Source organism: Bactrocera tryoni, unplaced genomic scaffold, assembly GCF_016617805.1.
Source record: "Bactrocera tryoni isolate S06 unplaced genomic scaffold, CSIRO_BtryS06_freeze2 scaffold_25, whole genome shotgun sequence".
In the NCBI taxonomy this organism is placed as follows: domain Eukaryota; kingdom Metazoa; phylum Arthropoda; class Insecta; order Diptera; family Tephritidae; genus Bactrocera; species Bactrocera tryoni.
In genome coordinates this window covers 11712196-11726503 of record NW_024395977.1, presented here as the reverse complement: position 1 = coordinate 11726503, position 14308 = coordinate 11712196, and positions in this window count along the sequence as shown.

The window sequence follows — 14308 nt, the reverse complement described above, 5'->3', positions numbered from 1 at the left end:
TTAATTACAGTGTATGTAGACGATTTACTCATTGCTACGAATGATCATGAGTGGTTAAAAGAAGTCAAGAAATCTCTTTCGGAAAGTTTTGAAATGAAAAGGAATACAGAATATTCCATATCAAAGTTTAATTGGCGCTCTATTGTATTTAGCTGTTGTATTGCCTTCCAAATAATACACAGTATAGTTTCAGTATTTTCATATGTATATTCAATGTATCAGTATTGTGTAATATAATATATAATAGCGTATGTATTCACTGCGCACTCGATGACTCTACTATATTAACTCTACTCGCTCCTCGCTCGTTTTCCATCCGCATCGGTGGTGCTGCCAGTTGTCATCACTCACTAGGGTTGCCACATCCCTCCTTTTTTTTTAGCTTCAACTTAATCCCTTCTTGCTGAGCTGATGGTTGGTCGCCGGTGAACACGTTTGTAGGTGGTGATGTGACCTTAGCCGCTGACTCAGGACGTAGTGACCCTTGTGACGTTCCTGTCTCCTCCGCGCCTGAATTTCTGGATAGTGTTGAATGTTGTTCAATTGGTGGATGTAACAATGTTCCTGGTGCTTTCTCTGACTCACTGGTTGGTTGTTGGTTAGCGGAGGGAATTTTCTTAACATGGCTGATGTTCCTCCGCAGCACCTTACCATCGCCTGAAAGCTGTACCTCATCGCCTTTCCCTTTAACCACAACGTATTCGGTTGCATTGAAATTTGGTGTTAACTTGTGCGGGAATATAACGTTTTTCAAATGCACAATATCCCCAACTCCTATGTCTGAGCTTTTCGCCCTTCTGGCTGCATCAGCCTTCTCTTTCCTTTTATGTTTATTTATGCAGTCCAAGTCTTTTGCCGACGAATCACCGATTTCTTGTGTTAAATCACGTATGTCTGGGATCTTGTCACGAATGGTCCGATTGAACATTAATTCCGTTGGTGTAGCCCCGGTTGTGCTGTGAGGTGTCACATTGTACATCATTAAGTATTTCTGTATCTCTGACTTATAGTTCACCTTGTTAGAGTGGGCAATTTTCAAGCGCTTTACTAGTGATCGATTTATATTCTCGACCTCTCCGTTAGCTTGAGGCCAGTACGGCGGTGTTGTGACTAGCTCGATGTTATTCTCTCTACAGAATTCTTTAAACTCATTGCTCACATATTGCCTCCCATTGTCAGTACGCAAGGATTTAGGTAACCCTAGTCTAGAGAAGATATCTTTCATTGATTTTATAACAGCTTCGGAACTTATTTTCCTTAAGAACACAACCTCTTGATAGCGCGAGAAATAGTCGATCAATACGAGTACATATTCGCCATTGGGAAGAGGACCTAATAAATCCGTTGCCACACATTGCCATGGTCCGTCGGGGAATCTGTGTCTTTGCATTGGGGTTGGATTGTTTGGTAGTGATACCAGCAAGCAGTCTCGGCAATTTGTTACAAAACGTTCGACCTCTCTGTCAATCAGGGGCCACCAAACCTTTGCTCTTAGTCGTCTTTTCATCGCCGACTCCCCTGAGTTCCCTTCGTGTGCGAGTTCCAGTACTCTTTGCCGTAGAGATTCGGGAATCACAATGCGTCTCCCACGCAGGAGTATATTGCCTAGCACCGAAAGTTCTAGTCGGAACGGATAATATATATTGGATGTTCCCGAGCTCCACGAGTTGTTACTTATGTGAGTGATTGCATCAGATATATGATCATCCCCTGTACTTTTTTTATCAATGACGGTTATTGTAAGAGTTGCTGGCACGGAACTACACACGATTTGAAAAACATTATCTTCACAGTTGCTGTCGAATATGTCACTACTTGAAAACTTGACTAGTCTCGATAAGGGGTCCGCTATGTTTTCCCTTCCAGCACGATAAATTACTTTAAATTTGAAAGCTTGCAGTCGTAGAAGCCAACGTTCAATTCTGGTAGGTGGCTTGGATGTCGGTTTAAAAATAGCTTCAAGGGGTTTGTGGTCTGTGACCAATTGGAATTGTAATCCTGCTAAATAGTAATAAAATTTCTCTACTGCCCACACTAAAGCCAAGCTTTCTTTCTCTGTTTGCGAATATCTTTTTTCAACGTCTGAGAGACTTTTGCTAGCGTATGTGATTATCTTCGGATCCCCACCGCTGTCGAATTGAATTAAGACTGCTCCTAAGGCTATTGGGCTGGCATCAGCTATTACGCGCGTTCTGTTCTTTGGATCGAAGAATGCTAAGTTGGGTATTTCCGCTAGATAAGTTTTTAGTTTTTTAAATGCCTGTTCTTGATTGTGACTCCAGATGAAAGTGCTACTTGATTTTAGGAGACTCCTCAAAGGCTCAGTAATATCAGCTAATTTTGGTATAAATTTCCCTATGTACGTAACTAGGCCTAGGAAACTTCTTACCTCGTCTTTGGTCTTTAGAGCTCGAAATTCACCGATTAATTTTACTTTCTCTGGATCGGCAGTGAACCCCTGTTCCGATAACATGTGCCCCAGAAACTTTAGCTCCTTCACTTTCCAGGCGCATTTACCTGTGTTTAGTACGACACCATTTGCATTAAATATTCGCATAACTTCCCTTACTGCTTCGTCATGTTCTTGTTCCGAGCTTCCGAATATGATGACATCGTCGATATAATTGAGAACGTTCTTGCAAGGTGATAACAACTCTTCCATTATGCGTTGGAAAATCTCAGGTGCCGAATTTACCCCGAACATTAACCTTTTGTACCGGAATAGCCCTTTGTGTGTGATAAACGTCGTTATTTCTCGGCTGATGGTATGCGTTTTTTAAATCCAGCCTCGAGAAAAATTTTGCATGTCTTAGTTTTGTCATGAAGGAGTCGAAGGTGGGTAAAGGGTAGTTTTCACGTAGTATGGCCTCATTTGCGCGCCTCATATCAATGCATAGCCTCACGTCCCCATTAGGTTTAAATACTATGACCACCGGCGATATCCACAAACTTGGCCCTGGAACTCGCTCGATTATGTCTTGGTGTAATGCTTCATCAATCTTTTCCGCCACTTTCGTCTCTAATGCAATCGGAATGTGTCTTATTGGTTGCTGGACTGGCCGGATACTACAATCTATTGCTAAACTAACTTTAACGTTTTTAATTTTTGGAAATGGCTCTTTATCTTCAATTCGATGGACATTTAACCCTACTCTTAAAACATTAAGTTTTACTGCTGAGTCCCGCCCTAAGAGTGATTGACTTCCCTTTTCAATAACATAAAAGGTAGCAATCAGTTCTTTATGAGCTGTAGCGATTGGCGCGTCAAATACCTGCAACACTTTCAAAAGCTTATCCGCAGCATACGCTTTGAATTGATTTGGAGAGTGGGACCGGATGTTCCACACTACGGCCTGTCCGTTTCGTAACTCCGACCAATCTCCTTCACTTATTAAATTAAATCGAGACCCAGAATCTATTACCATGTCAATCGTTCGGCCACCAACAGAGCATCTAATCCTCTCATCGCTCATATCATCATCAATTTTAAAACAGTCGAACTCCCGCATTTCTTCAGATCTCATCTCACCCTCATCATTTATGCAGCGCACTCTAGATGCTGCCATGCGCCGCCGTTTCAGGTTATCATAACTACCACTTCCGTGCTCACGTTTGACCCTTTTTGTTTTACACCTCACTGCAAAATGACCCTGTAGCATACATTTATTGCATTTAGCATTCTTAGCCGGGCAGTTAAAGTCATTACTCGTATGCCCTTTACGCCCGCATCTATCGCATTCAGCAGTATCAAACTTAGTTTTGTTAGCGATTTTGTTTACGTTTAGTGGCACTACGTCAGAAACCATTGTTGTCGTTTGGCTTTTTATTGATTCGTGTATCTGACACATTTCAACCACCTGCGTTAAATCATGTTCTTTTTCCAGGAGTCGTTTTTTCAAATCTATTGGTGCCCACACATCGATGAGTTTATCTTTTATATTCGTTTCTATAACTTCTTTCTCGGTCTTACCGAATTGACATTTAGCAGCTTGACCTCTTAGTTTTAAAATGAATTTATTTAGGGTTTCCCCTTCCATTGGTTTCAGGGACCTAAATAGATGTCGTTCGAACGTCGAGTTCCTCTTTGGAGAGAAATGTTGTGTCAATTTACCCACGAGCACCTCATATGGATCTACACCTTCTTTTCCTTCTACCAGCGCGTCTGGGATATTATACGCGACTTCTTGTAATTGAGCGCCGCCAAGGTGTAGCAGTTTACTTCTTTTCTTAGACGCAGTGGTAATGTCTTCTGCTTCTAAGTACAGCGTAAACGATCGAAGCCATTTTTCCCACTCTGTTCGGATTATCGACTTGTCCATCACGTCGCATAGAAATGGTGCCACACTGGGATTCATCATTTTCTCAGTATAATTATGCCTTTATGTTTGTATGTATATGCAATTTAATGCCAAATTTTCTCTCTTCTCAAATTTCTTCACCTTGCAATTTAATGCCTATGCAATTTAACGCCGAATTTTCTCTTTATTATTTAGATTCTCTTCAACTGGCAATTTAATGCCTATGCAATTTAATGCCGAATTTTCTCTTCTTTAAGTTTTCTTCGCGCACTCGCACTTGTGCAGGCAAAATTCAGTCACTCTCACACACTACCTGTTGCTTTTTTTTTTGACTCGCTGAATTGCGCAGTTATTTGCAAAAAAAAAATTCTCTCCACCCTTTCCGATTCGTTTATTTTTTTATTTTTTTGTTATCCACTCCTCGTCGCCACTGTATTGCCTTCCAAATAATACACAGTATAGTCTCGGTATCTTCGTATATTCAATGTATCAGTATTGTGTAATATAATATATATAATAGCGTATATATTCACTGCGCACTCGATGACTCTACTATATTAACTCTACTCGCTCCTCGCTCGTTTTCCATTCGCATCGGTGGTGCTGCCAGTTGTCATCACTCACTAGGGTTGCCACAGCTGTAATAACACGACTTGATTTAGCATTCGCAGTTAATTTTCTAATCCAATTCAATTCTAACTATAGTTTCGAACATTGGAAAGCGGCCAAAAGAGTACTAAGATATTTAAAAGGAACTTCAAATTATGGCTTACTTTATGAGCAGACAGATGAAGAATTGTATACAATCGTCGATGCTGATTGGGGTGGTAATTTAACCGATAGACGTTCATATTCCGGTTACGCTTTTATATTGGCTGGAGCCGCAATGTCCTGGAAGCCCGTAAGCAGAAGACTGTATCACTTTCAAGTACCGAATCCGAATACATGGCTTTGAGTGAAGCTACAAAAAGGCTATGTACTTACGAGAAATGGTGAATGAGATCGGGTATAAGCACGAAAGTATAACTATTTACAACGACAGCCAAAGTGTACAGAAGTTAGTCCAGAGCAAAGCATTCCATTCACGTACTAAGCACATAGACGTACGTCATGACTTCATACGAGAGAAGCATCAAAGCGGCGATATCAACTAGAATTATATTCCAACAGAAGATATGCCAGCTGATGTCCTTACCAAAGGAATGCCTATGGAAAAACACTACAAATGCATCGAAAATATGGGCATGACGAAAAAATGTTCATAAATTATAATGCAATCAAAATTCTTCGAGGGGAGGTGTTGGAGAGAACGAAGCAATTTAATTGCAACCCTGCGAAGAATCCATAGCACTGTAACTTAAGTTAAGCTGTCATGTAATATCTGTATCTATTACCACTTACTTCCGTTTTAATTGAAAAAATAAACGCATATAAAACAACAATACACTTATATAAAACAATACATGTTCATATATGTGGGATTCATTAAAAAAAAACACCACGTTCTTAGTTTTTTATTTTGGTTTATTATTTAGTTTATTCGCACTTTTAAATTCAAGCGGCGGCGCACAGTAGTGCCAGAGCGGAAAAAAAGGATATTTTTTATCATTCCAAATTTCTACCATCTTTTCAATTTAAGCTAAGAACTAATCAAATAACATTATCCGAATACTTGGGCTTGATATATTCAATGGTTTTTTGTTGGGAGAGCTTCAAAGTCCAACAAAGTATCAACGCAAAGTTACTCAGAAAAATGTGATGAATATTGCAAACGTTAAAACTCAAAAGTTAACCATAAAATATCAGTTGTAAAGTTTTTATTTATTAAAACCAATATTATAGATGTGATTTACATCATCAAATGTGTACTTTCTTTTTCAAGATTTTTTTTAATATGATGTTTTTCATGGTCCAAAAAAATCATATATTTCACAACTTCAACAGAATATAACTATTGTGCGCAGGAGCGCGCAGGTTAGCCACTTACACAAAATAAACTTTAAAATCTCCTTAATCGATAGAAAAAAAAATCAGCTGCAATTAGCTGCCAATTCATGAGTAATTAGCATTTTAATCAACTACAACTGCGTTGTTTGTTTGCTTGATTCGTTGTTTTGTTTGTTTTATTGATTGTTCGGTTTGTTGTTATTTTTTGGAGTTGTCTCTCGTTATACAACAACAACAAAATACTAGTTTAGATGCATTATGTTATTTGAACTAATCCATATTGCTTACAACAAACATTTGCGCAAATGGAGAACTGACGATCGTACCAAAAAACTGAAGACAGATGAAAAAGCACGTATTCAAGCAGATTTGAAGTCATCCTTGGGAATAAATGTTGATGTAGTGAAGCAGGGACTGGGTACGATAAATGGTGGCAATACCTCACGAAGATTTTTTGAGAATCCTGCTAAAACTGCCGATATTGTTGGCGTTGACGAAAACCTGATACATAGATTTAAAATAATATTAAATACAATCAATAGTCAAGCAGCAATAGATCCTCAAAAATTTGAAATTTATTGCATGAAAACTGCGAGGTTATATGTCAGCCTTTATGAATTTTACTATATGCCAATGACGGTACATAAAGTTTTAATGCATGGAAGTAAAATTGATTCATCCTCTATTTTACCATTGGGCATGCTATCAGAGGAGGCTCAAGAAGCTCGCAATAAAGATTACAAGAAGTATAGGCTCAATCATTCTAGGAAATGCGACAGAATTTCTACAAATCAAGATGTAATGCACTTGCTTTTAGCTTACTTTAGAATTGGACGATGATGTTAAAAAATTACTTGTTGAATAAATAATGAATAATATATGATCAGTTTTGAATATTTATTGGTTATGTTATATGGGAGGTGGGCGTAGTTGTGGGCGGACTTGTTTCATTTTTAGAGAAATAATAATTTTTATTGATTCAAATCCGTTTGACAATTTTTAACAGTCTAGCTGTGATAACAGCGAAAATATTGCAACTTTTGTGATTATATTATATGGGAGATGGGCGTAATTGTGGGCGGATTTGCTTTATTTTTTCTGGACAAGCTTATATTTACAAAATATTACACTGTAGAAAATTTTGTTACTGTAGGATGATTTTTGATTTTTGTGTTATATGGGAGGTGGGCGTGGTTGTGGGCGGATTTAAAAATTTTTTTTTTTTTTATCTAATTTGGCAATATGAGAGATGTGTGCCAAATTTCAAAGCTCTACCTCGATTCCTTCTATTTTTTGCCGCGGCTTGTATGAAGCGGTACCACTGTGCGGCGTGACCGTTTTAAACCAACGTTCCTTAATAACTGATAGCACAAACAGCCAAAAACGCTACTCCCTTCCTTCCTTTTCCTTCCTTAGGGAGCAAAATGTGTTAAAAGTTGAGCCCGTGGTAAAAACGCAGAAATCATCCATCTTTGTTTGTTTTCATTTGAACAATGTTGCCATTGCTCAATACGCATATATAGTTTTGTACACATCTATGTTTTCAATTACAATTTTTTATAATATAAAATATCAGAACTAAAAACAAACTATTAAAAAATGGTTTATATATTTATAAATACTAGCATTCGACTCTGATTTTGAGTTATTTTAAGAAAATTTCAAACATATTGAAGACAACTTTTATACAGTATATCGAGATTGGCAACCCTGCGTTGTGAGAGAGCAAACAGCTGACACGTTTCTATGGCAAAAATCTAAATGCCGGTTATTCCTACGGCATCCTACGGCAAAGAGGGAAGGGAGTAGCGTTTTTCGCTGTTCACTTACATTGCACTTCCATAAGATAGGTCGTATCAGCTGACACGGGCCACGGGTCTACGTGTTTTGGCTTACAAAATGAATGATCAATGTGGATCGTTACAATGATGGCTGCTGATGGACGCTTCGTTAATTAACAGGTAAGTTACAGTGTTGCCATCTGAACTACATATTATTTGTTCAGTGACAATACAATCGGCTATCATTTGACCTCGAATAATTAAGTCCACCTTTTCATGTTTTCTGCCACTGTAGTGGTATTCTTTGGTCCTTCCGTACTTTTCTATTTTGTCAGCCTCGTAGCTGTCATGGTTTAGTTTGGCGACTACCCTGTACGGTCCTAAATACTTCGGTCGTAATTTCGTAGCCACCCCAAACTGAGTTTTCTTAATCGGTACCAAATCTCCTACGTCGTGTTTACGGCTTTCTTTCCTTTTTTGATTAAATGTCTTAAAAGTTCTCTTTTTGTATTTTTTTCTATATTTTCATGAGCACTCTTTCCTAATGAATCACGTTCTAAATTCAATTCATATTTCGAGATCTTTTAAAATTTCATGTAAGTCTGGGTAATCTACTACTGCATGTTCAATCCTGAAAGAATTCTAAAAGGTGATATTTTCGTACTGCGCGTGGCGCAGTGTTATTTAAAATCTGTTCCACTTTTAAAACGTGGTTGTAGCACTGGGTTGCGTTACTTTGACATTTCTTAGACAGCATAGGAACAACGGTCTTGTGAACGCGTAATGCCTGTCCGTTACCCCGCGGAACACCAGTTGCAATCAACAGGTGTTGTATGCCCTCCTTCGTGCAGTACTCGTTAAGGCTTGACGTAAAAGCCGCTCCTCTCTCCGTTACAATCCGTTTCGGGTTTGCCGAAAACTGAGGATTGTTTCTCTAATTTATTGATTACCTCTTCCACCACGGTTGATTTCGTTGGGTACAACCAAACGAATTTCGAAAATGCGTCTATTATGACTAAAATATGATTATACTTTTTCCGTGCTTCAGTTAATGGACCCACATGGTCAATCTGGTAAGTACCTAATGGTTCACAAGTTTTGTCGATTGGCGTCAACAAGCCCTCTTTCTTACCCCTTTTCGCATCTATTACTATGCACTCTACACACGAAGTTACTACGTTTTGTTATTTTTTGCTCAAGTTTGGTATATAATATATTCTCTCTACTAGCTCCTGTGTTCTTTTTGCTGCAAAATGACCCTGAGCTATGTGCTCATTTTATAATTTCTTCTTTCATACTGGATGTTACTACCAACAATTCCTTTATAGAGTCGTTGTAAAGTAAGTAATTTCTTAAAAAAAATTAGTATGATTCTACTTCCACAATTTTCCGCACTGCTCTTATCCAGTCATCCTGCATTTGCGCCTCTCTTATCCTGAACTTTATCGAGTCTTCTACTAATGAACAGTATGCACGACTAAAAGCATCTACGTGTCTCATGCGAGTTTCTGACCTATGTTCAACCACATAATTATATTCTTGTAGGTACATTGCCCACCTCATGATCCTTCTTGTTTCTTGACTGTCATAGCGAAAGCGTTACAATCGCTAACTATTTTAAACTGAATATCTCTTAAGTATATACGCCATCTCTGTTATGCTTTTATAGTTGCAAGAACCTGAAGTTCAAAAGCACTATATTTTTCTTCCGCCCTTGTTACATATTGTCTTCTGAATCTCTTTGTAGTAAGACTGCGCCGTAACCAAATTTTGACGCATCAACATGCACCTCTGTTTCCGCATATGGATTGAAAAGTTTCAGTGCTGGCGCATTCACTAACGCACGCTTCAGATCTTGAATGGCTAAGAGCTGTTCTTTGCTCAACCCAAACTTTTTGTCCTGACGAAGCATATCTGTTAGCGGCTTCGCATTAACTGCATAATTTTGGATGAAACGCCTGAAATATGAAATTAAACCTAAAAATCGTTGTAATTTCTTTCTTGCTAGTTGGTATTGGAAATGCACTGGGTCCATTTGTCTTCTCTTCTGAAGGCAAAATTATCCTGTTCTCAACAATGAACCCCAAAAAATTAATATTTCTCTTAAGAATTTGCCATTTCTCCCATCTAATGTGCAAACCATTTTCACTTGCATGTCTTAATTCCTTTTCCAATTTTTCTCGACTCTCTTCGATCTCATCCTTGGCAGTAATGACGATATCGTCCATGTATCGGGTGATTTTTTAAGAGCTTGATAACTTTTTTTAAAAAAAAAAACGCATAAAATTTGCAAAATCTCATCGGTTTTTTATTTGAAACGTTAGATTGGTTCATGACATTTACTTTTTGAAGATAATTTCATTTAAATGTTGACCGCGGCTGCGTCTTAGGTGGTCCATTCGGAAAGTCCAATTTTGGGCAACTTTTTCGAGCATTTCGGCCGGAATAGCGAATTTCTTCGGAAATGTTGTCTTCCAAAGCTGGAATAGTTGCTGGCTTATTTCTGCAGACTTTAGACTTGACGTAGCCCCACAAAAAATAGTCTAAAGGCGTTAAATCGCATGATCTTGGTGGCCAACTTACGGGTCCATTTCTTGAGATGAATTGTTCTCCGAAGTTTTTCCTCAAAATGGCCATAGAATCGCGAGCTGTGTGGCATGTAGCGCCATCTTGTTGAAACCACATGTCAACCAAGTTCAGTTCTTCCATTTTTGGCAACAAAAAGTTTGTTAGCATCGAACGATAGCGATCGCCATTCACCGTAACGTTGCGTCCAACAGCATCTTTGAAAAATACGGTCCAATGATTCCACCAGCGCCAAACCACACCAAACAGTGCATTTTTCGGGATGCATGGGCAGTTGGCCACCAAGATCATGCGATTTAACGCCTTTAGACTATTTTTTGTGGGGCTACGTCAAGTCTAAAGTCTACAGAAATAAGCCAGCAACTATTCCAGCTTTGGAAAACAACATTTCCGAAGAAATTCGGGCTATTCCGGCCGAAATGCTCGAAAAAGTTGCCCAAAATTGGACTTTCCGAATGGACCACCTAAGACGCAGCCGCGGTCAACATTTAAATGAAATTATCTTCAAAAAGTAAATGTCATGAACCAATCTAACGTTTCAAATAAAGAACCGATGAGATTTTGCAAATTTTATGCGTTTTTTTTTAAAAAAAAGTTATCAAGCTCTTAAAAAATCACCCGATATATTATGACTGTTCCATCCGCATGTTCTGGGATATTGCTCGTATGTATCGACAAAATACCGCCGGCGAATTATTAATACCAAATGGCACAAAACAAAACTCATATTGGCCGTTCTGAGTTACTAAAGACGTGTATTTTCGAGACCTTGGTTCTATTGGCACATGATAGAATCCGTTCTTCAAGGCCAATGTGGTGAAGGCCCTTGCACCCTGTAATCTGTCTAACGCTTCGTCCACCACTGTCATTGCAAAATTGTATCTGATTTAGTTTTCCTCTACCCTCTTTTAAGCATACGCGCTACCTCCTCATCAATACATCTTTGATCCGCCTGCGACACTCTACGTGGCCGCTGAAATATCGGTTTCTCATCCTTTAATAACAATTTCATCTGTCCACCACACGCACCCCCAGAAATCTCCCCGATCCCTGCGTGCTTCGCTGCCTCCTCAGCAGTCCTCACAGGTTTCCTGAACTCAACACTACCTTCTCTATAAACTAACTCAACATCGTGAAGTACATCGTTTCCGATCATGGCTGCATACGGAATATCACTTTCCGTAACCACATGAAATGTTACATTTAATGACAACCCTTCTATTGAAATATCGGCCATAAAGCTGCCTAATGTCGTAAGCACGACTTTACCTACACCGAACGATTTTTGTTTTTCTCCAATTAGCTTTATATCTCCTTACATCACTAAGGTATCATACCTCATGATACACACGATTCTGTATCCATTAGTGTACTGAAGGTAAAACCATTGATAGTTGCATCAACGAAGATCATTCCGCCTTTACTGGTAGACGTTTCTACTTTGTTATCAATTGTATTTACCCGTTCACTTTTTATCGTCGAATCCCTCTACTCCTTACACTGCTGAGTATAATGCCCCTTCTGTTTGCACTTAAAGCAAAGGACATTACTAGACCTAGCCTCCGGACAGGCTCTAGCTATATGACCTTCCTTGTCACACTTAAAACACTTCTTTTTCATCGATTCTTTACTCTCTGTAGTGAACCGTTCCATGTATCCTTTGCCTACTGTAGTTTGTACTCTTCTAACTTTCTCTTATATGCGAATTTGTTCCTTCAATTTGTCCACCGCTTTGGCTTAATATAACATACTCTTATTTGCCTTAACGTCTAGTATGCCATCCACGAAATACTCAACTAGGCTTCTTTCATCTAAGAAGATTTGCTTAACCAATTCTAAAATAGTCTAAAGGTATTCATGAAAACTTTCTTTTGACCGTTTACGCCGGTTTCTTAATGCTGGATGCACTTCAGACGCAAATAATTTTTCCCCAAACTCATTGATAAAAGAACTCTTTAAACTAGCCCAATCTCTTACTCCTACGAATCCACGTACAAACAATTTCGCTGATCCCTTAAGTAGTTGTTTCACGTAGACAAATCCTTCTAAATTATTCCAACCGACCGTGTTAGCCATATCATCAAATTCCTCAACCCAGTGACGAACAACGCAAGTATCATCACCAAACAAATCTGAAACACTGTCTTTAATGTAGCGCAACGAGAATGGAGGATGGAGTCATATGTAAAAGTTCACGCAAGTGAGGAAAGTTCTCTGATCGCCATACACTTGGGAGTGGCCAGAAACGATTCTTTTACATATGACTCAAGCAGCTCACTACTTCCGGTCTTTGACCAAGTATCCTCTGGGTAGCCTACGAACATCCGTTTGAAGGCGAGCTAAAGTGAGAAGGCAAAACATCTCCTCCGCAGGGTTGTGCGCTGGGTTTGGGACCCGCCATGTAAAAAAAAACACCCCCATTGAAAATTAACAATCAGTCTCGGATGAGAGATCCCCCTTGTGATGACGACCATGGCAAACGAAATAAGGACTACTAGTTATGGCATGCATCTGGAATGTCTTGTCCCTTAATTGGGAAGGTGCCGCTGCCCAGCTGGTTTATGTCCTCGTGAAAATAAAGGCTGACATCACCGCCGTCCAAGAAATGGGATGGACGGGACAAGTAGGTCCTTGTGGCATTTACTACAGTGGCCATATAAAGGAGGGCAAGTTTGATGTGGGATTCGTGGTGGAAGAGAGACTCCGCCGCCGAGTGCTATCATTCACTCCGGTGAATGAACGTCTAGCCACAATCCGCATCAAAGCGAGGTTCTTCAACATATCGCTGATTTGCGCCCACGCCCCGACGGAAGAGAAGGACAATGTGAACAAAGATGCCTTCTATGAGCGCTTGGAGCGCACTTATGAGAGCTGCCCCCGCCACGATGTCAAAACTTTAACGCCAGGGTGGGCAAAGAAGGTATATGTGGCATTACGGTCGGTAAATTCAGCCTCCACGACGAAACATCCCCAAATGGGTTGAGGCTGATCGACTTCGCCGGGACCCTAAATATGGTTATCTGTAGTACTAGATTCCAGCACAAGAAAATACATTAAGCTACCTGTCTGTCTCCGGATCGAAAAGCCACCAACCAGATCAATCATGTTGTGATAGACTGAAGACACGTCTGCTGTGCTCTGAACGTGCGTACGCTCTTTACATCGACTCAGACCACTATCTTGTTGCAGCCACCTCTGTGCAGCAAAAAAACGCACGTCAAAAAACACAAGGAAGGTTCGACGTCGAAAAGCTGCAACCACAACAGACAGCCGAACGATTTTCTACTCGGCTTGCACTCCTGCTCTCTGAGAGCACTCGTCAACAACTCGGTATAAGGAAACTGTGGGACGGCATTTCAAAGTCCTTACGTACAGCTGCAACCGAAACAATTGGTTTTCGGAAAATGCAAAAGAACATATGGTACAACGATGAGCGGCGTGTCGCAGCGGAGAGAAAATAGACTGCCTACCTCGCAACGTTACTGAGAGTTGAAGAGGGAAGCGAGACGCATTTGCAGACAGAAGAAGAAAGAGGCCGAAATGCTTGATAAGCTGGCCGACAGGGGTAATGCTCGAAAATTCTACGAAAAAATGCGGCGGCTCACAGAAGATTTCAAGACCGGAGCATACTCTTGTAGAACAACCAAAGGTGATCTCGTCACCGATGCCCAGAGCATACTTAAATTATGGAGAGAA